The sequence below is a fragment of the Hemitrygon akajei genome, unplaced genomic scaffold, assembly GCF_048418815.1.
Source record: "Hemitrygon akajei unplaced genomic scaffold, sHemAka1.3 Scf000047, whole genome shotgun sequence".
Classification (NCBI taxonomy): Eukaryota; Metazoa; Chordata; class Chondrichthyes; order Myliobatiformes; family Dasyatidae; genus Hemitrygon; species Hemitrygon akajei.
This window is the reverse complement of record NW_027331933.1, coordinates 4,432,435-4,458,203: the sequence shown is the minus strand read 5'-3', so window position 1 is coordinate 4,458,203 and position 25,769 is coordinate 4,432,435. Positions and strand designations below refer to the sequence as shown.

The window sequence follows — 25,769 nt, the reverse complement described above, 5'->3', positions numbered from 1 at the left end:
AAGGAATGAGATAGGTCTGTCATGGTCCCTTCTAGCATCTGGCTATGTTCCTCAGGAATTGGGCCTTTATAACCTCGTTTAGTTCCCAATCAATTCCCAAGTTCAAATAATTACGAACACCTGCATTCCATCAACTAAAGTAGTATAAGAATACTGTGACCACTACTAGAAGGTGCCAGTTCGTTGGTCGACTCGTGTACGAGTAGCCTCACTCCATGGTGTTTAGGACTAACAGTTCTAAATCTAGCCTTGTTCCTGAATTACCGACCAAGACCAGGACTCCGGGTAAATGCTCTCTTGGAACCCTTGCTACGCTCGCTACGACGGCAGCGTCTCCCGGTACGGCCTCCGCGCCCGTGTTCAGCATTTGGGTTCGTTCCACCTCCACGTCCTTGCAACAGAACGAACTGGCCACGATGAATCCAGCGGACATGGATCCCGTACAATAGGCGCTGACCGGCCAGGACTACCTGTTGGGCGCCCACGACCACGACTACTTCGGGAGACCACAGAAAACCTTCGAACTCTAACCATGAACGTGCAGAACGTCAGTGAACGAATGGACCAGGTCTCCGCTTTGGCCTCCCAACCCAAACCGCTCCACTCGGGATGGCTTCGGTCTCAGAGTCCACAATCCCATCCTCTCGAGAACCGTCTGTGCCCGATCCTGAACCCGACGCCGGGGCCTATACAGGTGCCGGGCCTTCCTGCTCCAATGCTCCCTGGTTTTCGAGCTGCAGCCACGTATCTACGCTTCCGATAAATCGAAGATCGCGTATATCATGGGGATGCTACGAGCGAATGCCTTTGTTTGGCCAACCCCCGGAGGTTTGTTCCTCTTACTCCTCCTTTTTCGCAGAAACGAGGAAAGTTTTCGAACAATCCATTCCCAGTAAGGACGCCGCAAGACGGCTGCTTACTCTTCGTCAGGCGTCGCGTAGTGTGGCCAGGTATTCCAACGAGTTCCAGACCTTGGCCACAGTCTCGGGGTCGAATGACGAGTCCCAACGAGAGTTGTTTTGACAGGGCCTCTCGGATCAGATAAAGGATGATTTGGCCGCGGGGGACGACAGGGACTGTCTGGACTCTCTAATCTCACTGGCCATTCGACTGGATTATCGACTTCGAGAACGTCTGAGAGAGAGAATCGGTTACCGCGTTCCTCGGGCCATCTCACGGTCCATCTCACCTTCTCCAACCAGCCCCAACGTCTCGCTGTCTCTGTCCCTATCGCCGTTGGTGGATTCCAGTGCCGAAGGCAATCTGCTAGAAGAGGAGATAGCCACCCAGGCTTGAATACCTCGCGAGCCGCTAACTGCAGTCCTGGAGGCCCGGCCCTGGACGGAAAACTGCTGGCTCGGCTGACCCACTGCACGCCGTCCCTGACCTTGATTCTATCCGGCAAACATGGGGAGGAAGTACGATTACATAGGGAATCGGGAACTACTGGCGGTCAAACTAGCGCTGGAAGAATGGAAACACTGGTTGGAGGGTGCAGAACACCCGTTTGTGGTGTGGACGGATCATACGAACCTGGAGTATATTCAGACCGCCAAGATATAGAACTCCCGTCAGGCCCGTTGTGCATTGTTTTTGGGCCGGTTCCAGTTTACCCTCACGTACCGTGCAGGATCCAAGAACGGGAAGCCGGACGCGCTATCCCGCCAGTATGATTCCACGGAGGACTCCTCCAGTCCCACGACGATCCTCCCACCAACCTGAGTGGTGGCCACACTCTCTTGGGAGATTGAGGCAAAGGTAAGAGAAGTCCAGCGGGACGACCACGATCCTGGAAGTGGACCCAGAGATCGACTGTACGTACCCGCATCCGTCAGGCCTCAAGTGCTCCAATGGGGGCACACATCCCGGTTTGCCTGCCACTCCGGGAGTTATCGGACCCTGGCTCTCCTGAGAAGGTACTTAAAGTGGCCGTCCATGGAGGGGACACCCGTTCTTATGTCTCGGCTTGCCCCAACTGTGCCCGGGGAAAGGCCTCGCATCGACCGCCGGCAGGTCTACTTCATCCTCTACCCTGGTCGTCCCTGGTCGCACATCGCCCTAGGTTTCGTCACCGGTCTACCCCTTCCCGCGGAAACGCCACTGTCCACACCGTGGTAGACCGATTCTACAAGGCGGTGCACTTTGTGGCCCTCCCTAAACTCACTTCCTCTCAAGAAACCGCAGATCTTCTCGTCTGCAACGTCTTCCGCCTCCACGGAATCCCCGCTGAGATAGTCTCCGATCGAGGTCCCCGGTTCTTCTCGCAGCTATGGAAGGCCTTCTGTCGAGCCTTAGGTGCAACGGCCAGCTTGTCATCCGGCTTCCACCGCAAGTCGAACGGGCAGACGGAACGGGTCAACCAAGTCCTGGAGACGACGTTACGTTGTGTAACGGAAAACCACCAGCCAACCTGGAGCGACCAGTTCCCGTGGGTTGAGTACGCCCACAACTCTCTGGTGAGCTCTGCCATTGGGAGGTCCCCGTTCGAGTGTTCCCTTGTGTACCAACTCGCGCTGTTCCCCGCGCAAGAAGAGAGATCGCGGTACCGTCCGTTCGGGACCATATTGATCGGTGCCGGACGGTTTGGGAAGAGACTCGCACGGCCCTACTCAGATCAACAGATCGGAATAAGAAAATGGCCGACCGACACGGACTCCAGCACCAGAGCACCAGCCGAGACAGATGGTGTGACTTTCCTCCAGGGACATCCCGCTCAAATGCGAACATCGGAAACTCGCCCCCCGCTTCCTGGGACCTTTCAAGATCGAAAGGGTTATCAATCCCTCAGCGGTCCGCCTCACGCTGCCAAAGTCCATGCGCATTCACCCAACCTTCCATGTGTCTCAGTTAAAGCCTGTCTCGTCAGCCCTTTGTGCCTCCCAACTGAGATTCCTCCTCCTGCCCGGCTGATCGACAATTATCCGGCGTACACCGTCCGATGAGTACTAGATGTGCGCCGTCGGGTCACGGGCATCCAATACTTGGTGGGCTGGGAAGGGTACGGTCCAGGAGAGCTTTCCTGTGTCCACCGCTCCTTCAGCTTAGACCGTTCCCTCATCCAGGACTTTCATCGGGACCATCCAGATAGGTCTGCAAGTTCGCCGGGAGGCTCCCATTGAGGTGAGGGGGTGGGTTCTGTCATGGTCCCTTCTGGTAGCTGGCTTTATCGCTCAGGAATTGGGCCTTTAACACCTTGGGCTTTTGACCACTACTAGAAGGTGACAGTTTGTTGGTCGACTCGTCTACGAGTAACCTCACCCCATGGTGTTTAGGATAGCCGTTCTAAGTCTCGCCTTGTTCTTGAATTATCTACCAAAACCAAGACCCCGTGTAAAAACACCTTTGGAACCTTTCCCACGCTCGCTATGACGGCAGCGTCTCCCGACTCGGCCTCCGCGCCCGTGTTCAGCACCTGGGTTCGTTCCACCTTGCAACACACTCTGTGTAAAAAAACTTACCCCTGATATCTCCCCTAAACTTTAACTTTGTACATATGCCCTCTGGTGCTTGCCACTCGTGCCCTGGGAAACAGGTGCTAGTTATCCACCTTACCTATGCCTCTCATAAACTTGTAGACCTCCATCAAGTCCTCTGTCTTCCTTCTACGCTGCAAAGGGAAAAGTCCAGGCTCTGCTAAACTTGCATCATAAGACTTGTTTTCCAATCCTGGCAACATCTTGGTAAATATCCTTTTAATCCTCTCCATCGCTTTCACATCATTCCTATAATGAGGTGACCAGAACTGAACACAATCCTCTAAGTGTGGTCACACCAGAGATTGGTACAGTTGCAACATGACCTCTCTACTCTTGCACTCAATCCCCCTATTAATGGAGCCTATACATCCCATAGGCCTTCTTAACTACCCTATTAACCTGTGCAGCGACCTTGAGGGATGTATAGATTTGAACCCCAAGGTCTCTCTGTTCACCCACATTCTTAAGTAACCGACCATTAACCCTGGAAGCAGCCTTCTGGTTTGTCCTTCTAAAATGCATCACCTCACACTTATCCGGATTGAACTCCATCTGCCACTTTTCTGCCCAACTCTGCATCCTGTCTATATCCTCTTGTAACCTTTGACAACCTACAGCTCCATCCACAACTCCTCCAATCGTCGTGTTATCCGCAAACTTACTCACCCATCCTTCCACCTCTTCATCCAGGTCATTTATAAGAATCACAAACAGCTAGGTTCCCAGTATAGATCCTTGCGGCACTCCATTAGTCACCGACCTCCAGGCAGAATACTTTCATCCCCACTACTACCCTCTGTTTTCTTCCAGTAAGTCAATATTTTATCGAAAGGGTAAGGATCCACTGATCCCATGCCTTTTGACTTTCTGTATGAGACTCTCCTGAGGAACCTTGTCAAATGTATTGCTAAAATCAATGTAGACCGCATCTACCGCCATACTCTCATGAATTAATTTTGTTACCTCTTTAAAAAACTCAATTAGGCTTGTGAGGCACGACCTTCGCTTCACAAAGCCATGTTGACTATCCTTGAGTAGACGGTTCTTCAACAAATGCTCCTAGACCAGGGGTCGGCAAACTTTTTGACTTGTGGGCCACAAAGGGTTCTAAAATTTGACAGGGGGGCCGGACCAGGAGCAGATGGACGGAGTGTTTTGGTAATACACCTCATAAGAGAAAATAAAATATCATGGGATATGTAGAAAACATGTGCTTTAATTTCAATTGAAAATGAACAAATGCATTACAACAAAATATCTGACTTTGAAGTCCCATGGTATTTAGCTATTTATTGAAATGACTTTTAAAACACTGAAAATTAAATGAATAAAATACAGCTTTTTTAATAGTAACAGTTATTATTTTAAAGCACTGCAAATTCTGTTATCCTTCAAGATATTATCATCATCACTCTCCACTTCACTGTCTTTATTTCAAAAACGGTAGGAGATGCAAGTCTACTTGTCCTGCTCCTTCTTATTCAATTGTCCCATGTGCCAAAACTCAACAACGACCAGCACAAAGACAGAACAGTGACAGTGCGCCAGTATGGGGAGCGCGTTATTTGATCTGGAGCGCATTTTTTTTATTTTGAGAACGTACGTACACCTGCGCACTACTCATGTCCATCACTTAACAGAAATGACATGTAACATGTAAGGCTTATTGAAAAAAATAACGCCAGAATTGCGGGGAAAAAACGTTAACAAGGTTTATTAATATAATTACATCAAGTTCTGCGGGCCGCATATGGCCCCCGGGCCGTAGTTTGCCCACGCCTGTCCTAGACCCTATCTTTAAGAATCCTTTCCAATAGTTTGCAGACCACCGACGTAAGACTCAGCGGTCTATAATTCCCAGGATTCTCCATATTACGTTTTTTAAACAAGGGAACTGTATTTGCCATTTTCCGATCCTCCGGCACCTCCCCTGCAGCCACATAGGATTCAAAGATCATAGCTACTGCTCCAGCGATCTCTTCTCTCACTTCCCACAGCAACCTGGGGTATATCACGTCCGGCCCTGGGGAATTATCAACCGTATTCAGAAGATCCAACACTTCTTCTTCCTTAATCTCCATATTGTCCAGCACATTGGCCTGTTGTATTTCGTCCTCACCCTGATCAAATTCCTTTTGCCTGTGGATATTGAAGAAAAGTATTCATTTAGGACCTCCCCAACCACCTCCGCCTCCAGACACATTTTGCCTTCATTATCCATTAGCGGCCCTGCCTTCATGCTTGTCAACCGTCTGTTCTTCATATACGCATAGAACGCCTTGGGGTACTCCTTAATCCTACATGCCAAGGCCTTCTAATGCCCCCTTCGAACTCTCCGAAGTCCTTTCTTTAGCTCCTTCCTGGATACCCTATATTTCTCACGAGCCCCTCCTGCTTCCTGCTCCTTTTATCTTCTTCCTGACGAGTTGCCTGGCGGGTTCGTCAGCCACGCTTCTCTTTTCCTATCATCTGTTTTCCTTGCTGCAGTGGGACAAACCTATCCTGAACCTATCAAGTGATCCCTAAACTTTCTCGACATTTCTTCTGTGCTTTCACCTGTGAACATCTTATTCCAATTTACTCTCGCTAGTTCCTGCCTCATCCCTTCATAGTTAACCCTTCCCCAGTAAAGCACTTTCCCATTTCGACTGATTTTATCGCTTTCCATAGATATGCTGAAGCTAAGGGAGTTGTGGTCACTCTCACCAAAATGCTCCCCCGCCAAGAGGTCTGTCACCTGACCAGGTTCATTACCCAGAACTAGATCCAGTATCGCCTCCCCTCTCGTCGGCCGGCCAACATACTATGTCAGGAATTCTTCTTGAACACACGTGACAAATTCAGCCCCATCTATCACCCTTGCAGTCAGGAGGTGCCAGTCAATATGAGGGAAGCTGAAATCACCCCACAATCCTGTATTTCCTGCACCATTCTTAAATCTGCCTGCTTATCTGCTTCATCTAGGCCAGATGTTTTCTGCAGGAAAGCGACTGTGTAATGTTCTCCATCCTGAAGGACGTTCTCACGTCGGCCTTAGAGACTGAAGTCACTGGGTCGTTGGGAACCGTTGGAATTTGCCTCCATGTTTTGTCGTTGAAAATGAACATAAAATGCACTGAGCTCATCTGGTGGCGAAAACTGATTGTCACATTGGTCGCTCAGTTTATTTCTTGTAGGATGTGACAGCATTCAAGCCGAGTGACAGCTGTCGAATATCTTTCAGTTATTCAAGTTTTGCCTGGAATTGCCTCTTCACATGTGAAACAGCTTTCCGGAGATCGTACCTGCGCCTCTTGTAATTAATCATGTGGTTCCTAAATTTCTAAATGCCATCAATGTTGGTGGTGTCGTGGTCAATGAAGAGGATTGTCTAAATTTACAAAGAGAGCGAGATCAACTTAAAAGGAATGGCAGGTGGAATTTAACTTGACAAGACGCTGTGCTTTGTAAACCTAAGACAGGGCAGTTCTTGCATGGTAAATGGCATGGTGCTGGTTTTGTTTTAGAATAGGATGAACCAAGCTTATGGAAGCATATTTGCTGAAACTGGTTATAAACGTTGACAAGACATATGAAGGATGCCATTGGACTAGAAAGCATACCAGAAACGTTTCATGGGAATGTTACCTGGAACACTTGGTTTGAGCTATAAGGGGAAAGGTTGTGTAAGCTGAGAGATTTCTCCCTGCTACATAGGGCGCTGAGGGGTTACATTAACGAGGTGTATAATATCATTAGGGTCACAGACAGGTTATCAATATGGTTGTTCTGACGCGTCTGTTGTGATAGCGTTAGCGGGTAGTGTTTGTCGCTCTCACTTTCAGCTTCCACCGCCGGCTCGCGGTCTCGCGAAAAGGAGAGCTGAACGTGTAATCCTCTCCCTCTCCAAGAGCAAGCCTCGTGTCTTGCCTGCTCGCTGGCGACACACGGAAAGTGAACTATAGAGGGCAGAGAGAGATCTGGCCCCTACGCACATAGCACTCAGCCCCACCGGCGTGTGGACACGCCCTGGTACTCATGAACCAGATCCCTAGCTATGGGTAAATAGCCCCCACTGCCTTGTGGGCAGCCTCGGGAGAGACGAAAGCTACGGGAGTAATCACAGACAACAAATCCGGAATGGAGCTCCTAAGGCGGCTGGACGTCACAGAACGCCTTTCCGGCAGCTCCTGCAGCCAAGCTGGTGACAAACGTATTGCTTCATTATGTTTCCTTTGTACTTCATTGGTGAGGCGGAGAAGGGGGGAGGGATCTTGACGACAGGGCAGCTCCAGATCTCCATACCTTCCGCCCAAGCTCCTGATGATGATTATCGCACATTGTCCTTCCGAGACAGACGGGTGACAACCACCATCACAATTAAATGGCGGGCCAAATACCTGCTCTGCCAGTTTCCTAATGCGTTCATCAAAACCCTGACCCCACCCCAACCTACCCCAACCGTGATCGCCAAGGACGCACTAGGAAATCTTTACAGTATCACCCGTTCCCCACCAGCATCGGGGCGGTCTATTCATAAATGCAGGTCTTCTATCACGATAACCTGCGGTTCATATTAGGTATCAAGACGGCATGGAGGATCAAGACGAAAGAGAAAAACATCAGCAACACCTTTCTGATAGGGGCGTTGTTGTCTACGAGGAAATCTGTACCAGTGACTGGCGACTGTACCAGTGTGGCCTCCCAACCGAATCTCTCAAGGAAGTATTATATAAGCTCCGAGGGATGCAACATAACACTTTCCAGCCGAACAGCCGCTGTCTGCAGCAGCGAGAGAGGCGAGAGCAAATCTGCAGAGAGCCAGTCCCCGTCAACACAACACTTCCCTGCTGAGCAGCCGCTGTCTGCAGCAGCGGCAGAGACGAGAGCAAATCTGCAGAGAGCCAGTCCCCCTCAACAGAACACTTTCCTGCTGAGCAGCCGCTGTCTGCAGCAGCGGCAGAGGCGAGAACAAATCTGCAGAGAGCCAGTCCCCGTCAAGATAACGCCTCACAGGTGAGCAGCTGCTGTCTGCATCAGCGGCAGGCATGAGCTGTCCTCTGCAGAGAGCCAGTCCACATCAACATGACGCCTTACAGGTGAGGAGGCACTTCGGTAGCAGTGGCACATGAGAAGGTCTCCGCAGAGAGCAAACTCACATCAACATAAAGTCCTTCAGGTCGGCAGCCGCCGTCTGCAGCAGCGGTGAACATGGGAACCACTCTGCACGGAGCCAGATCAGTCAAAATCCCAGGCCGACAGCTGAGGCCGTGCGCACGCCACAGCAGTGACGTCTTCATGGACATTTTCAAAATTCTACACGCTGCCGTCCCCATAGGCATCAAATCAGCTCGATTGTGATGTTAGGATTAATTTTATGTGGACCACAATATTAAATGCTGAGGCTTAATATGGTCAGACAGCACTTTAGGAACTATGAGCAATTTCTCGCACCTTATCTAGGAAAAGATGCACTGGCATTAGAAAGGCTCCCGGGGACGTACACAGCAATGATCCCAAAATTAAAGGATTAACGTGTGCGAAGCATTTGATAAATGTTGGGTGTATATCATTGAAAACTGTAGAATATTGAAAGACGGTGAGAGTGGATGTGGTGGAAATAATTCACACAGTGGGGGAGTCTAGGATCAGACGGCATTACCTCAGAATTGAAGAACTTCACTTTAGAAGAAAGATGAGGAGAAATTTCTTCCATCAGAGTGGTGAATCTGTGGAACTCATTGCTGTTGACGGCTGTGGAGGCGGAGCCATTGGGTTTTGATAAATTTAAAGTCAATAGTTTTCTGATCAGTAAGGGCGTCAAAGGTCCCATGCAGAAGGCGGGAACATGGGGGTTAATGGGAATAATAAATCAGCACGAGCAGTGCAAGTTATGAACCCTTCCCCTTCCCCCTCCACGTTTCAGCAGAAAGTATCAGACCACCACCAGCCGAATAAGCGGTGGCAAATTTCACAAAGATAAATGTGATCAATGGTGGGAGAGCTTTACCGGGCATGTACTGGGCTGAACCCGCCACATTCTGTAGGAACTTACGTTCAATGACATTGATGTCTCCATACCCAGCCACGAGACAGTCAGTCGATACACTCTGTATCACATATCTATATAAATTTGTCAAGGGTTTAGATGTCCTAAACTAGAAACTAGAGGCACGCCGAGCTTCCTTCGCATTTGCACTTGTGATGGGTCCAGGGCAAACCCTCTGAAATAGGAACACCCGGGATTTTAAAGTTGCTCACCCTCACTGATCCTCCGATGAGGACTGGCTCGTAGACCTCTGGTTTCCCCTCCCTTTGCTTTGGTCGCATTGAGTGGGACGTTCAAGGGCGGGGTGGAAGCTGGAGGCAAAGTGGGTGACATTGTCGAGCTCAGTGTGAATGCAGGAAGCGGCAACAAAACATTGGTTTCCTCTGGTTTCCTCTCCCTTTGCTTTGCTTGCATTGAGTGGGACGTTCACGGGCAGGGTGGAAGCTGGAGGCGAAGTGGTTGACATTGTCGAGCTCAGTGTGAATGCAGGAAGCGGCAGCAATACATTGGTCGACGGAGCGGTGGGAGCGCTGGGGTGAGTTACCGGGGAAGGTCTGGTACATTGGTTTGGTAGACTGATTTACATAGGCAACGAAACGGGAGACATATCTGGGACCTATGCGAGTGTCCATGGCGGCCCATTGAACCTTGAGTAAGTGGGAGGAAGCGGAGGACAAACTGTTGAGGTGAGGACCGGTTCTGCCAGACGGAGGACGGTGGTGATAGAGCGGAACTGGTTGGATCTTTCCTTGAGAAATGTGGAGAGTTTTAAGGCCCTCTTGATGGGGGGCTGGAAATCCATTGAAAAAGTGAGGTGGTCATAGTCAGGGAATTGAAAGTCAGCGAGTTGATCGAGTGCACGGGAAGTGTTACGAATGCGGGTGGGAAGAGACTGAATTACGGGGCATAGGATGGGCTGGAGCTACGAGAACACAGGATCAGTGGGGTCGGAGAAGGCAGAAACAATGGGCTTACCCGGACAGTCAGGTTTGTGATTTGAGTAGGTGCTAGGAGCGAGCAGTTCAGGGCAACGGAGCTATGAGTTTTCCACAGTGAATGGAGGTTCTCCAGAGTTGATGATCTCAGTGATGAGGCTGGATGCAGTTCTCTGATGGTCCGGAGTCGGGCTTCTTCAAGGTGTAGGCGTGAGGATGCGTCCGAGAATTACCGCCTGGTCTCAGCAAGGTAGAGGTCAGTCCGTCACTCTACAACAGCAGCACTTAGTCTGCGGGATTGAAGTAAGTTTGGGATGGTGGTTGAGATTTGGGAGGGCAGCGCATTCAGTGAGGGTAAGGTTCGAGGAGAAGTGAGGATTTCTGATGTTGAGGCGGTTGATGTCTAGTCGGGAATTAGTGATGAAGATATCCCAGAGCAAGCAGAGAACCAGCGTGCTGTGTCCAAGAAGAGGAGGAGTGTTGGACACAGGAGAATGCACCGTCAGTGCTGGGTGGTGAATGGTGAATCCTCGCCGATGAGGTTGGCTCGGAGACGGAGCTGAATGTGAAATAAACTTCACCTTCCCAGCAGCAGCTCCTCCTGAAGGTCTGAGAAGCTCTAGCGAATTGTTTATGCAAGTGTCTGCAGAAATACTGCACAAACTAGACACATAATATTATATGTTGCGTACAACGAACACGAAGCATGACGTTTTCCCCGAGGGTGGAGTATTCCGATTAATTCCCACAAGGAATTGAGATAACCATGCTGCAGGGAGTTAGAGACAGAATGGAACCGAATCCGCCAGTTTGGCAAAACGACCGTGGCAGGACTCGAACCTGCAATCTTCTGATGACTTCCACCAGTCAATCACCGAAGTCAGACGCCTTATCCATTAGGCCACACGGCCGTATTCTGTGAGCAAGGCCAAGGGGAACATGCTGACTGCTGCAAGGAGTTTCCACCTGTAAAATGATTTCTTGACCGAACTAAAAGTACTCGCCTGCAGTGATTTCATCCCAGGTGAGCATTCGACCATTGTTGTGTCAATATCTCTCCATGTATTCCTGCTTTGGGCTGTTCAATATTCCATTTCTGTCATACAGAAAGGAATTGTCAAAGGCACACGGCACTGTCTTTTGCAGCGGCGTTATATTCTGGGATTGGAAACAGTGACAATGGTCCACCACATTGAATACATTATTGACAGGGAACTCGATTTCTTTATAGCTATTTCAGCCGTTGGTTTAGTATTCGAGAACCGGGCGGCCATGTGTTTGTGTCGGTTCAGCGGTAGGATGTTCCGATCTACGGCTGCGCAGATGCGGACGTTGCCTTCAGCGCGACCGAATGTGGTAGCCATCGGGTTATTGGATTTGCCAATACACGGAAAATCATCATTGTCGAACCAGATGGCAAATTCCTATAGTATCTGTTTACTTGAAATCGAGCAAAATGATAGCAACGCTATTGAAATTTTATTTAATTCAACATAAATTTATCTCATTTTACAACTTAAAACAGTTTCACTGAGTTACAGAGCAGGGAATGGATACTTATGCCACAGCAGGTCCATAGCGTCCAGAGTCCATAAAATGCCTATTTCAATGTTTCCTGTGGTTGGCACAAATCTCTCTAAACTGTCCTTATCCACCTCCATGAATTCCTGGTAAGCACGGCGAGCAAAGCAATCGGCAGAGAATCTGCATGGAAATATGTGGACATTAAGCAGAAGTTTTCAATGCTGTGAATAAATACAGAATTTCAGAACACAAGAGAGAGAAGAGCAGACGAGGTGGCCGAGAGGTTAAGGCGATGGACTGCTAATCCATTGTGCTCTGCACGCGTGGGTTCGAATCCCACCCTCGTCATACCGATATTTATCGGGGGGGGGGGGGGGGACCACCTTTAAAACTGTCACTTTAAAACATCCAGATTTAGTCACAGGGACGCCAGACGATTTGTTACGCGAATCATGAAAAGCAATATTCATCATTAATTTCTCACCAAATTTGGCCACGATACCACAAGATATAGGAGCGAAATTAGGCTATTCGACTCACCGATCTCAGCCATTCCATCACGGCTGAGGCCTCACCTTGGGTATTGTGAACAGTTTTGGGTCCCTCAGTTTAAAAAATATGCGCTAGCATTGGAGAGAGTCTAGAGGACTTTCACAAGGATGATTGATGTCTCTGGGACTGTACTCGCCGGAATTTAGAAGGATGAGAGGGGAATCTCATTGAAACTATTCGAATATTGGAAGGACTAGACAGAGTAGATGTGGAAAGGGGGATGCCCATGGTGGGAGAATCTAGGACAGGAGGGCACAACGTCAGGATAGAGGGGTGCCCTTTCAAAACAGAGTTGGAGAGAAATGACGTTAGACAAAGGGTAGTGAATTTGTGAAATTCATTGTCACATCCAGTTGTGGAGGCCAGGTCGTTGGGTGTATTTAAGGCAGAGATTGATAAGTTTTTAATTGGACATAACACCAAAGGTTACGGGGAGAGGGCTGGGAACTGGAGGTCATGAGAATAGAGAAAAAAAAGGATCAGCCACGATTGAATGGCGGAGCAGACTCGATGGGCCAGATGGCCTAATTCTGCTCCTATGTCTTATGGTCTTATGGTCATACATATCACTCCTCTCAACTCCATTCCCCTGCCTTCTCCTCGACACAGTTGACTCCCTTACTACCTGTCCACTTCTTCAACCTCCACTTTAAATGTACCCAATTACTTGCCCTTCACGGCTTTCCGTGGCAATAAATTCCACAAAACCATAACTTTCTGACTACAGAATTTGCTTCTTGTCCCTTTTCTAATTGGATGCCCTTATTTGAGTTTGTGCCCGCTGGCCATCGAGTCTAGCACTACATGAAAATCCTCTCCATGTCCATTCTAATTCAGTCTGATAATATTCGATTGATTTCAATGAGATCCCGGTCTCATTCTTCCACATTCCAGCGACCAAGGCCCAGGGTCCTAAAATAATCCTCATATATAACTCTTCTCTTCCTGGCATCAATTACGTGACCGCCCTCTGGACTCCGACCTTTGCCGGCACATCCGGTTTAGATAAGGGACGAAAACCGTTCACCATATTCAAACTGCGGTCTCACCGAAACCTAACAAAGGCTCAGCATTACACATTTGTTTTTTTTTTATTTTCTATTTCTCTTGGAATAAACGCTGACATTGCATTTACCTTCCTCACTGCTGTCTCAAACTGGCAATGAGACTTTAGAAAATCCGCACTAAGTCTCCAAACTCCGGTTACACCTCTTCTTTGCCGATTTGTCCCGATTAGAGGATAGTCATTCATCTAGATTACTTCGAGGTAAGTTCATTTCCGTACAATTCCCTGCGGTATACTCCTTCTGCCACTTCATTGCTCGTCTCGTCATCTGTCCAAGGTCTTCCGCACACTTTCTGCTTTCCCAAGACCACCGACCTTTCAACCGATATTTGGATTTTCCTCAGATTTTGCCGCAAAGCCAATTACGTCATCCCGATTACTGACATATACTGTGAAAAGGTGCAGCCCTAATACCGACTAGTAACCGAAAGCCAAGTCCTCTTTATTCTCACTGTTTGCCTCCACCCAGACAGCCATTCGTCGATCTATGGCTGTATCTCTGCCGTATCATGAGGGGCGTTTATCTTTTGTTTATCAGACGTGTGCGCTGCGCTTTGTCAACGAGTACTGAAATTCCAGTAAGCAAAATTTAGTGTATTTCCTTTGTTTATTCTGCCTGTTATTTCCTCAATGAATTCCAAACAATGTCAGGCTAGATTGCTCCTTGAGGAAATCGTGCTGAGTTTGGCCTATTTTATGATGTGCCTCGAAGTGCCGCAAAACTTCATCGTTAATAAAGGACTGCAACATCGTCCCAAACACTGAGTCCCAATACTATTCGAAAATACTGTGCTTGTCGAAGGATCACTACTAATGCCTCCACAGTATCTTGGGGGCAAGAAGGTTGGCGTAAATGTCGACAAAACAAGCGATGGCGAATAGTTTCGCTTTTTCGCTCTCTCTGCGTCTGTCCTTTAATTTATTATCAGAGTGTGCAGACTTTATACAGCCTTGGGATTCGTCTCCGTGCAGGCGGTAAAGAAACCTAATGAAACTCATTAAAACAAAAGACAGTCAAACACGCAGTGTGGAGAGAGAGAGAGAGAGAGAGAGAGAGAGAGAGAGGAGAGAGAGAGAGAGAGAGAGAGAGAGGAGAGAGAGAGAGAGAGAGAGAGAGAGAGAGAGAGAGAGAGAGAGAGAGAGAGAGAGAGAGAGAGAGAGAGAGAGAGAGAGAGATCGTTCAAAAATAAAAGCACGAAAACAGTATTCATAACGAAAAGTCACAAAGTCAGGCATCACTGCTGCCGGACAAGAATCCACCAGTTGCAGTTCACAGCCTCAGGCCAGCACAGAGACGAGCAAACCCCGCCGGGAAGCGAGCAGAGCCGAACAGTCCATCGCCTGCGACTCCGACCACGGGCCATTTCGATCTGCCCAGTTTCTTAAATCGATAAAAGCTTGGGTCATTCCTCGTTCTATGTTATTTCGACACGGCCTCGCGCTCGGGTTTCGTCACTTCGGTTAGTCAGTACCCGACACGGACATCGTCTGTATTTCCACTTGTAAGCATGACTTAGAGAGTTTGCTGATAACCTGAAAGGAGGTGAGAGGGCCGGTTGCAATGCGCAAATTTGAACTTGCGTACTGATAGATATAAAGAGCAAATGAAAAGTCTGCACATGCAGGTTAGTGATTGAAAATGTGAGGGAAGAAGCATCAAGTGGAGAATATCACACAGAAGTGAAATTCAAAGGGATTGAGATGTCCTTGCGTGAGATATAGAAAAATTAGTATGATGGTGCATCAAACTTTTAACGCAGCAAATAACACTGTGGTATTTATTACAACAAGGCTGGAGGTTAGAAATACAACTGTGCAGAGTATTAACACAACCACACCTCGACCACTATGTACGGTTCTGAATTCCCTATTTAAGAGAGAATACGTGCACGTTGACTATCCAGAACCTATCACCTCAGCGAATTCCTGGATCAAAGGTGTGCTCTTATAACGAAAGGCGAAAGATTACAGAGTGAGGGTTGACCTATTTGAACCAGACAGAACCTGAGAGGACACAGCCGGGTCGATGTTCAGAGGGAGGCAGAGAAATACACAACACGAAAATAGGCTCTTCAACCTACTAACTCCTTGCCAGCCATCAAGGTCTATTTTAAAACTAAATATGCCCCAGCCCTTCATATTCCCCTTACATTCCCACTTGTTCTCATGCACAGTCTACCTCTCACCTGCATTTAAAGCGACACATAAAACAAACCGAAATCACACACATATTTGGGATGTTGGAGGAAACTGGAACATCCGGGTTAAATATCTGTGATCACGAGGATTCCGTGTAATCTCCACGTAACCCACCCAAGGGATATGCATCCACTTGCAATAGAGCTTTCAAGAAGCGGACATAATGGGGCCGATTGACAACTGAAGTATATCGCAATTTCCTCTCGTGGAAAAGAGTGAATATCTAGAATTCTCTACCTTAGAGGTTTGCTGAGATTAGATCAATGGCTGTACATAATAAGGAAGGGGATACATTTTCAAAGACTAGTGATTTAGAGCAATGGGGGCCTGAAACAGGAGAGAAGTTGAGAAATGGTAAAGATCCATGGATAGTATCGACTATCAGGACTGGCTTGAGGGGCTGAATGGCCGACAGCTGCACCTGTTTTATTATGTTCCTGTCTAAAGTGAAGGAGTGATCCCGGGTGCTAAACTCGGAACACAGGGACTTGGAGGGAAGGGTTGGAGGATTTACATTCAGGATGATAAAGTGAACAGGGCTGGGCAGCAGCAATATCCAAGAGGGAATTCACGCCTACCCCAGCCCATCGTCCCTCTTTTACCTTAGTCTCATTTATATTGGTTGTTCAAAGGCTTGGGGAAGAGGCTGGACACAAAATATTCACCGTCCATTCCCCCACACACAGTAGTTGCCTGACACGCTGACGTCTTGCATCAATATGTTATTTTTGATCCGGGTTTCCGGGAGTGTCTCGTGTCTCCCTGGTGCTCAGTGTTCTTGTGACTTGTCACCAGATGTTGTCTCTGTCTTTCCCATGCTGATGCCATCTTTCTTAGTCTGACAACTTCCTGTAACAAACACCACATCGGTAAGTACTGCAGCCGCAAATACTTTCACCACAGACAGGTCAGTGACAATATATCTCATTCTGATTGGGAAATGACCTGTGAAAGCTACACTGTACAATAGGCCGCAAGAAATTCAAAATGCATGAAGAAAGATCTTAAGTGGATCCACTGTGGCAATGGGCTGCGTCCTGGGGAAGGAATTTATAATCAATTTGAATGAATGTAATCACGCAAGTACAGCCCATTCAAACAAAGCAGAACCAGCCTGTGTTTGTGATCTGCACCAGCTCCTTTAACCACGCCCCTTTCAAGTGGCCGTTATATTATCTCTTCCCATCTCTCCTTATGGAATTACGCAGCCACCCTTTGAATAAGTATTGAGCTGAATTTTGAGGAACTATCTCCATGTGTAAAGAAGCCCCACGACAGCTGCAGATACCAGCTGAGTTCCTAGGAATATAATGGCAACATTCCCTGTGGAAAATGACCGTGCACAGGACAAACTCCACCACATCAGCAGAGTGCCCATGTTGGACTCTGGGATGTGCATACAGGAATATAATAGATATTGAGGGAGCGGGGGCATACATACGCAGGATCAAACACCATACTGTAATGTTGAACCCAGTGTGTGATGTGCTCTCACCCACGACCATTTCCACCTGTACAATGGCCCATCATCATCAGGCCTCTCTTTTTCTCACAATCTTCCTCAGTAACTGAAACAAGAGAGTTTTGCTCACTCTGTTGTTGGAATAAAATGATTAGACTGGTCGTATTGTAGAATGGTTTTATAAGGATGTTACTTGGTCTCGAGGGACAGAATTATGGGATGAATTTGGCCAGGCTGAGTGTTTACTCCTTTGAACGTAGATGAATGGGAATGAAAGCTATTGGAATGTTTACAGTTACATATAAGGCGGTCGCTGACAGACTTTTTTGTTGTGTGGGTGTGTCCAAAATGAGTGGCGCAGGTTCAGGCTGAGTGGGCAAAGATTTAGAAGGTGCTGAGCATCAGGAATGAGGCCAGGGAACGTGGTTGAGTCAGCTTCACTGGGAGCATTGAAGAGGCGCTTCGATCGGTACATGGGCGATGTTTTAAATATCGATATAAGGGACAAAGCTGAAGTTGAATTTATTATTATAATTAGCACAAGAGCATGGATGAACAGTTACAACGCGCGAAGTTTCTGTGAGGTACATCCCACCTCACCTGGAAGGACTGTTTAAGGCCCTGAGGGAGGAGGTGTAGGGGCAGGTGTAGCACTTGCTCCGCTTGTAAGCATAAGCGCCAGGAGAGCGATCTGTGGGGAGGGATGAATGGACAAAGGAGTCGCGTGGGGAGCGATCCCCGCCGAAAGCAGGAAGTGGCGGGGGGGGAGGGGGAGCCGTGAATTGAAGATATGCATGGTGGTGGGATTCCGTTGTAGATGGTCATAAGAGGAGAGGGATGGAGTGATTAAATATGAAGGGTATCACGCCAATAATATCAACAATCATACAGTTTTTTCGGTTATATATATAGAAAAAAACATGGGAGTGTAAACGTTGCTGGAAAATAGCGCTGTAGAGATAATAACTGGATCGTCTGCATACCATCCGGAATTACAAGGGGCTTTAAATAAATTCTATTCTGCCCTCAGAACAATGATTAAGACATACTGTGTTGAAAAAGGAAAAGATTGGGATGAAGGAATACATTTCCTTTTTTTTCGCAGTATGTGATTCAGTACAGGAATCACTGGGCTTTAGTCCATTTAAACTTGTGTTTGGTCATAGAGCAAGGGGACTTTTGACCTTGTTAAAGGAACAGTGGATAGATGGGGATGTACATGTTAACTTGTTAGACTATGTTTAGAAGTTCAAGAATAAACTACACCAAGTCTGTAGTCTAGCGAAATAAAACTTACAGATTTCTCAAAACAAAAGGAAGTGTTGGTTTGATAAGTGAGCCTGCGAAAAAGAATACCAGGTGCGGGATAAGCTGCTTGCCTTATCTCCAATGCTTATGAATCCAGCTCTGGTGAAATTCAATAGACGGTATGAAATAGTCTCTCAAATTAATGATCTGAATTAAGTTATGAAAACACCCGACCGATGTAAACTAACACAGGTGGTACACAAATATATGATAATGCCTTATTTTGACAAGCAGGCACCATCTGTGAGTGCTGTTGTCAATTCTTATGAATCTGGCAACCCTGAGAATGAAGTAATTGAATTGTCTGAGAATTTTCAAAAGCCAAACGTGGTCCCAGTTAGGCTAATGAACTCGGTTGTTCTAGAAAACATTGATAACAAGTTGTCTCATCTGCAGCCAAAGCAACAACAACAGCTGAAGGAATTAATTCTGAAGTTTAAAGATTTATTTCCCGATGTTCCCAAGCAAACCATGGTCGCAGTACATGACGTAGATATCGGTCAAGCCAAACCGATTAAACAACACCCATATCGCATGAACGTAGAAAAGTGTAAATTGGCTGAGCAAGAAATTGAATATCTGCTAGAAAGTGGTATTATTACTCCTTTGGCATCAGATTGGAGCTCACCCTGCGTTATTGTGCCCAAACGTAATGGAGTGTTAGATTTTGCACTGATTATAAGAAGGTAAATGCAGTAACAAAAACAGATGCCTATCCTATCCCTAGAGTGGATGATTGCATCAATAAAGGTTGGAAACACTAATTTCTTACAAAGATTGATCTGTTGAAAGGGTATTGGTGTGTTCCATTGACAGACAGAGGTAAAGACATTTCTGAATTTGTGACACCTTCTGGGTTGTATGAATACGATGTTTTGCTATTTGGAATGAAGAATGCTCTAGGAACATTCTGGAGAATGATTGATTCTGTAATTCGAGGGTTAGAACACAGGTGCCTATATTGATGACTTAATCACAGGGAGTGACACTTGGAAAGAGCATATCTCTGCAGCAGAAAAGCTGTTTGACAGGCTTTCCCAGGCCAGCCCGACAGTTAACTTAGCTAAGAGTGAATACGGCCATGCCACTGTGACCTGTCTTGGCTATGTTGTAGGTCAAAGCAAGTTGATTCTTGTTCGGGCAAAAGTCCAGGCAATTTCTCAAGTTCCTATTCTGACTGCTGAGAAGGCTCTTTAAAGGTTTCTGGGAATGGATGGATATTATCGTAAGTTCTGTAAGAACTTTGCTGGTATCGCTCTTCCTCAGACTAATCTCCTGAAGAAGAGTGAAAAGTTTGTTTGGACCGAGCCTTGTCAGGAGGCATTTGATTGAAATTTCTTGTTTGAGATTAGGCCAATCAATGTAGTGCTGTCAGCAAATTTAATTAGCAGATTGGAGCTGTGGGTGGCAACACAAGTCATGGGTGCACAGAGAGTAAAGAAGGGGGCCAAGGGTATGTGTGCCGAGGGTCAGAGAGACAGAGGAGATGGAGCCCACTCTTACCACCTGCCGGCGATCTGACAGGAAGTCCAGGATCCAGCTACACAAGGCAGGGTGAAGGCCGAGGTCTCTGAGCTCCTTGTGGATACCTCATGCCTTTGTATGGCTACTGCTCTGCCGATGACTGCAAGGAACTGCAGAGAACTTTGGAGAGCAGAGAACATCAGAGAAACAAGCCTCCAGTCCATGGATTCTTCCTACACTTCCCCTCCCTCGGAAAAGCAGGCCATGTGCACAAAGAAGCTCATAACCTGGACATTCTTGCTGCAAATCCGCTCCCACATTGGCGGAGAGATACGAAAGACTTAAAGTGCGTAACACCAGACCGAGGGACGGCTTCCGGTCTGCAGTTATAAGCCAAATGAATGATAAAATGGACTCGACCTCACAATGTAACTCGACGTGACCCTGCACCATATGTCAATCTGCACAGCACTTTCTCTGTAGCAATGTACTGTTGTAATGTATCTATCTGTGTGGATAGTACATCAGGCAAGATTTTCACTGTAGCTCAGTACGTGATAAGAATAAACAAATTCCCCGTTTTAATTGTGTGGAAATATTAGACAGACTGAGCTTCTTCTCTGGAACCACAGAGGGAAACTGGACTGTTCTCATTTCTGAGGAATGCAAATAAATAGAAAAGGCTTCAATCTCGCATTATGATCTGCAGTAACTGGGATCAGGTGACCGGTGGTGGGTCTCCCATATCAATATCAGAATCAGGTTTAATAGCACCGGCATATGTCATGAAATTCGTTGTCTCTGTGGCAGCAGTAGAACCTAATTCATAACCATAGATTTTAACAATTGTGATTTAATATAAGAATATAATTATTACATAGTTAAATTATATAAGTAGTACAAAATGAAAAAAGATGTAATAAACTATTTTAGTTGTGTCGACTATTTGACTGACCGGGTTGTTGCTTTGGAAGTCGTGGAGTGATTCTTAACTGAACTGTAGACATTTGTGAGAAGCTCAGATAAATACAAAAAGCTAAATTCTCACATAAGTGGGTCAGACAACCAGAAACATTGGCTGCACTTCAGCAGGTGAAAACAGTGAAATGAAACATGCTGAAACTATTGCAGAAAAAGAAACATATTGTCCACCACAACGAGAAGACGTGACAGATCCGGATCTCACTGACTTGCCTGAAGGGGGAAAGATGAAGCTACACGTACACGTAGAGCAGTGACCCGCAGATGCTGCAGATCTGCGGAAAAACGTGAACAGGAAACGGGAAGACATGACCTCTTCGGTCTCCCACCCCAGACAGATGTCCAGTTACTCATTAGTCTGTGGAAAGAAGCAAACTTGCCGCTCAGATCTCCTCTCACCTTAAATGTATTAGACATTTCAACCCCCAGGAAAAACACATCGTCTCTCCACACTATCTATTCCTCTCGTAATCTTATAAACGTCCATCCAGTCTCACCCCAGCCTGCGCCGCTCTGGAGAAAACAACACTGGTTTGTCCAGCCTCTCGTTATAGCTCATGCCCTCTAATCCAGGCAGTGTCCTGGTAAAACTCTTCTGCGCCCTGTCCAAAGCCCCGACATCCTTCCGAGAATGGGGGCAACCAGAACTTTATGAAACACTCCAGATGCGGTCTAACCACTTTTATAAAACTGTGTCACGAACTGAAACGTTTTAGAAACGAACCAGCAGCAATAGAGTTCACACTGGAGTCTGGTTTTGATGTTAAAACCACTCTCTTTATTAGTATCTACTAATAATATAGTAACTTAACGAAATAAAGGAAACTAACAGAGTTAAGTGTATATATGTGTAAATATAATTCCCAGACTATCGAGCGTGAGGGAACAAATCTTAGAGACTTGAGATGGTAAAGTAGGAAAGTTCAGTAATCCACGGAATAAATGATGGGACAGAGATATTTGTAATCCAGGGCGAAACGTAGAGAAAAGGCCGTTACTTTAAAATAACCGCCGACGACGTTCTTATCCGTTGAATCCGTCCACATACGAGTTATCAGCGAAAGTGACCTGTCACAGGAATACCGTCTTCCAGGGTTAACCACACAACATACCCAGGCAAGGGTTAACACAAGACATTCCAAAATCCACTCCTATGGATTATACGAAGTGACGGCCACACGCGTTCGTTGTGGTTCCGTGTACCGATGATCAACCCACTCTTGTGGGCATAGGAGAGTTCCAAGCCTCAGCTGCGACTAACTGAAGCGATCAGCATTTCCAGTCTCTCTCTCTCTCTCTCTCTCTTTAGACTGGCCGACTGCCTGTCTGCAGATCGCTCTCTCTCTCTTATGGTTCAGTCCACAGTCAGCGCTGTCAGCCTGTGACTGACGTCATAGCCCCGCCTCCTAACGCTGGCGCTCTTAAAGAAACAGTCACAGTACGACCGCAGGCTCGTAACAGCCGCAACACAACTTCCCGACTTTTGAACTCAATGCTTCAACTGATAAAGACAACCATGCCATTTGCCTTCTTAACCACCCGATCAATCTGTGCAGTCTCTCCCAGGGAGCGATGAACTTGGAGTCTAAGATTCCTCTGATCATCAACACTGTTCAGGGTTTTGCATTTAACAGTGTACTGTCTCATACATTCGACCTACCGAGCTGCCAAGATGATCATCACTAATCAAATGTCACTGAGATTTCTCAGGTCCTGTTGAATTTATTGCCAAGTGCACAAGTACGGGAAGGTACAGGGACAGAGAAACACTGAGTTGTGGCAGCATCACAGGCAAATACATTCATATAACACACGGAACACAAGTTATATGAGTCTCTGTCAGTAACAATCTATAAATATGTTTTATGTCTAACGATATTTAAAATACATTGTGTCATGATCAATATTAAAATGTGCATTTTGTGTCAGTAACAGACTTCGAAATGTTGAATTTGATCCCCGTCTCCATTCCTCCTGTAATCCACAACCAGCTCCTTTGTTTTTGTCACAATGAGGGAGAGGTTGTTTTCTTGACACCACTGTGTCGGGGTGATGACTTCTTCTCTATACGCTGCCTCGTTATTGTTTGGGATTCGGCCGATCAATGTAGTGCCGTCAGCAAATCTAATTAGCAGATTGGAACCCGCCACTGCAGCCCCACCGTGCACTATGTACTGATTGCAAAGCTGCGAAATTGCATGTGAATAGCCTCCCCTCCCCCAACTCCACTCTTTCTGCGTCACCAGCAGACTGGGACATCTCACATCTCGCTGCCTCCGCCAGGACATTAAACTGTGAACAACTGTGGTCAGGGACTGATCTCTGGGGTACTCCAAACGCTACCTCCTTCCAGTCTGAAAACGACCCACTCATCCAGACACACACTACCGGCAGTTTATCGATCTCCAACTAAAAAGCCTATTCACCTACTCCTGAGGATCCATACCATTGCTGACACTGAGTTTACCACCGTCAAATGCCAGGAGGGACATAATAATCAGAAAGTCTCTAGTCGCAACCGTGTAAATAAAATGTGATCTCAGTAGGTGTGTGGCGCATGCTCAGAATGCGAAGGAGACAGACAAACTGAGACAAGTCACAGACTGATGAAGGGGAGGAGTGATCCATTTTGATACAGAGAGGGAAGCAGGGAGTTTGATGTTGTGCCTGATGCCGGAACTGTGGCCAGTTAGAAGATGAAGTCTTGTTCGTCCAAATTGTTTAGAGTTGTGACTTTTTTTTTATCAGAAGGCACCATGGAGACTAAAATTATCTGAGTTGAAATGTTGTCCTTCACCCACTGACTTGCTTTGTAAACTTTTAACAGTGTAGAAAAGGCAAAGGATTTGTGTATGGGAATCACAAACACAACATCACGTTATGTCCGCTCTATCTGTCAGTTCACCAGCGCTTGAATGCCGCCGATTCTTGAATGTGGAGGCGGAGATGCTGGAGAAGACAACGCCCCACTCTGTACAAGGAGAGCCCGAACACGTGTCCATATTCGGGATCTGATTGGATATGTCGCCATGACGTTAACAGCAGTGAAATGTCAATCATTGTCTCTCATTTTGGAAGGGATTCAGTCGGCCATCGCAGATACATCAACAGCTTCTCACTGGGGAGCGGCCGTTCACCTGCTCCGTGTGTGTGAAGAGACTCATTCAGTTAACCCACCTTGTGATGCTCCGGTGAGTTCACAATAAATAGAGGCCACATTTCTGTCCGGAGTGAGCAAAGAGTTTTACTCAATCACCCCAGCGGCTGCAACACCAGCAACTTCACATCAGGGAGCAAGTTCAAATCAGCTCCGTGTTAAATGTTTAACCATCACGGTGACTGAAGGCAGCTGCAGGTTCATGAGGGACTGTTACTGTCAGATTCTGCAGTTCTTGCGGCTGCTCATCGCACCCAGGACTGAACCCTGGTCACTGAGCATTGGAGGAGTCTGTTCTGCTGATGTTAGCCTTAAACTAGACTGGTGTTTAATATTGTGGATCTGTGAAAGATAAATCAGTTTTGTATCAAATACCGTGTCTCAGGTATTCACAATGTACACTAGAGAGGCAACTCGGCCGATCTGGTCGCTGCCCATGTTTCTGTTCCATATCAGTACATCTACCCCTGCCGTTCCTCTCTCGCTCTCCCAGAGATGACAGGTTGCAACTAGTCACCACTCCATGGGGTAGGAGATTTCCCTTGAATTTCATGGAAACATATAAATCTACAACACATTACAGACGCTGTTGTGCCAGCCATGTAACTTACTCTAGAAACTGCTTAGAATTATCCTACCGCATAGCCAGCTATTGACCTAAGCTCCATGTACCTATCTAAGAGTCTCTTAAAAGACCCTATAGTATCCGAATCTACCACCGTCGCTGTTATGAGATACACGTTGATATTGAGTATATTGTTTCTGGAAGCCACATTCTGCGTTAAAACAGCTGCAGATTTTTCTGTACACACAAGAAAAAAAAATGAGGTACGGACATTGAACCGCTGCTTGCAGAAATGTTTAATGGCACACTCACTACCCATAAGGACCTGCGCGGAAAAAGTTTGACCAGCGTTGAAACACCGATGAAATGCGCAGGCGTCAGCGCTGTGACATCTCCGAGTTTCACGCATGCGCGCAGTACACTGAAGGCCTTGGAAATATCAGAGCAGGTAAGAGCGATCCTCTGACATTTTATCTTAAACACCGATTTCGGGTAATTCCTGTGAAATCCCAACACCGTGACCCGCAATCCTGGGACAGTCCTGCTCTCTTCCCTGTCTCTCAGCCCCACGATCCGTACACGGGCCCCGGGGAGCTTCCGGCTCATGAGGGAATGGGGTCCGATGGATCTCTCAGACAGAGCTGAGCTCCAGCTATCTAAATGCAAGGATTAGGAACTCGGAGAAAGGGAACAAAATCTTTTATCTCGGCTGTTGAGAAAATCACCTTTGTTCTACCTCCAATCACTAACAAGAGAAAAACTGCAGATGCTGGAAATCCAAGCAACACACACAAAATGTCGGCGGAACTCAGCATTAGTAGTCTTTTCCATAGATGCTGCCTGGCCTGCTGAGTTCCTCCCGCATTTTGTGTGTGTTGCTTGTTCTACCTCCTCTTGCTCTGGGCTTTTCTACCGGTGAGAACATGTTTTGTCCAATTCTGTCTGGGTACATAATGATATCAAACACCTTTGCCCTGGGCAACAAGTGGCTTTCACATCACAAATGTGCCAGAATCGAGTGAGACAGACTACTGCCCTTCCCTTCGTATTCA

The 25,769-nt window shown here is 47.0% G+C and overlaps 2 non-coding genes across 2 annotated transcripts; one reads left to right on the top strand and one right to left on the bottom strand.

Annotated features, from left to right (window-relative positions):
• Nucleotides 1-11,258: 11,258 nt before the first annotated feature.
• trnar-ucg (transfer RNA arginine (anticodon UCG)) lies at nucleotides 11,259-11,350 on the bottom strand. The gene is given in 2 exon segments: nucleotides 11,259-11,294; nucleotides 11,314-11,350. It is a non-coding gene; the product is annotated as a tRNA-Arg (tRNA).
• An 879-nt stretch (nucleotides 11,351-12,229) lies between these two features.
• On the top strand, nucleotides 12,230-12,311 carry trnas-gcu (transfer RNA serine (anticodon GCU)). Its single transcript has one exon. It is a non-coding gene; the product is annotated as a tRNA-Ser (tRNA).
• Nucleotides 12,312-25,769: the final 13,458 nt, after the last annotated feature.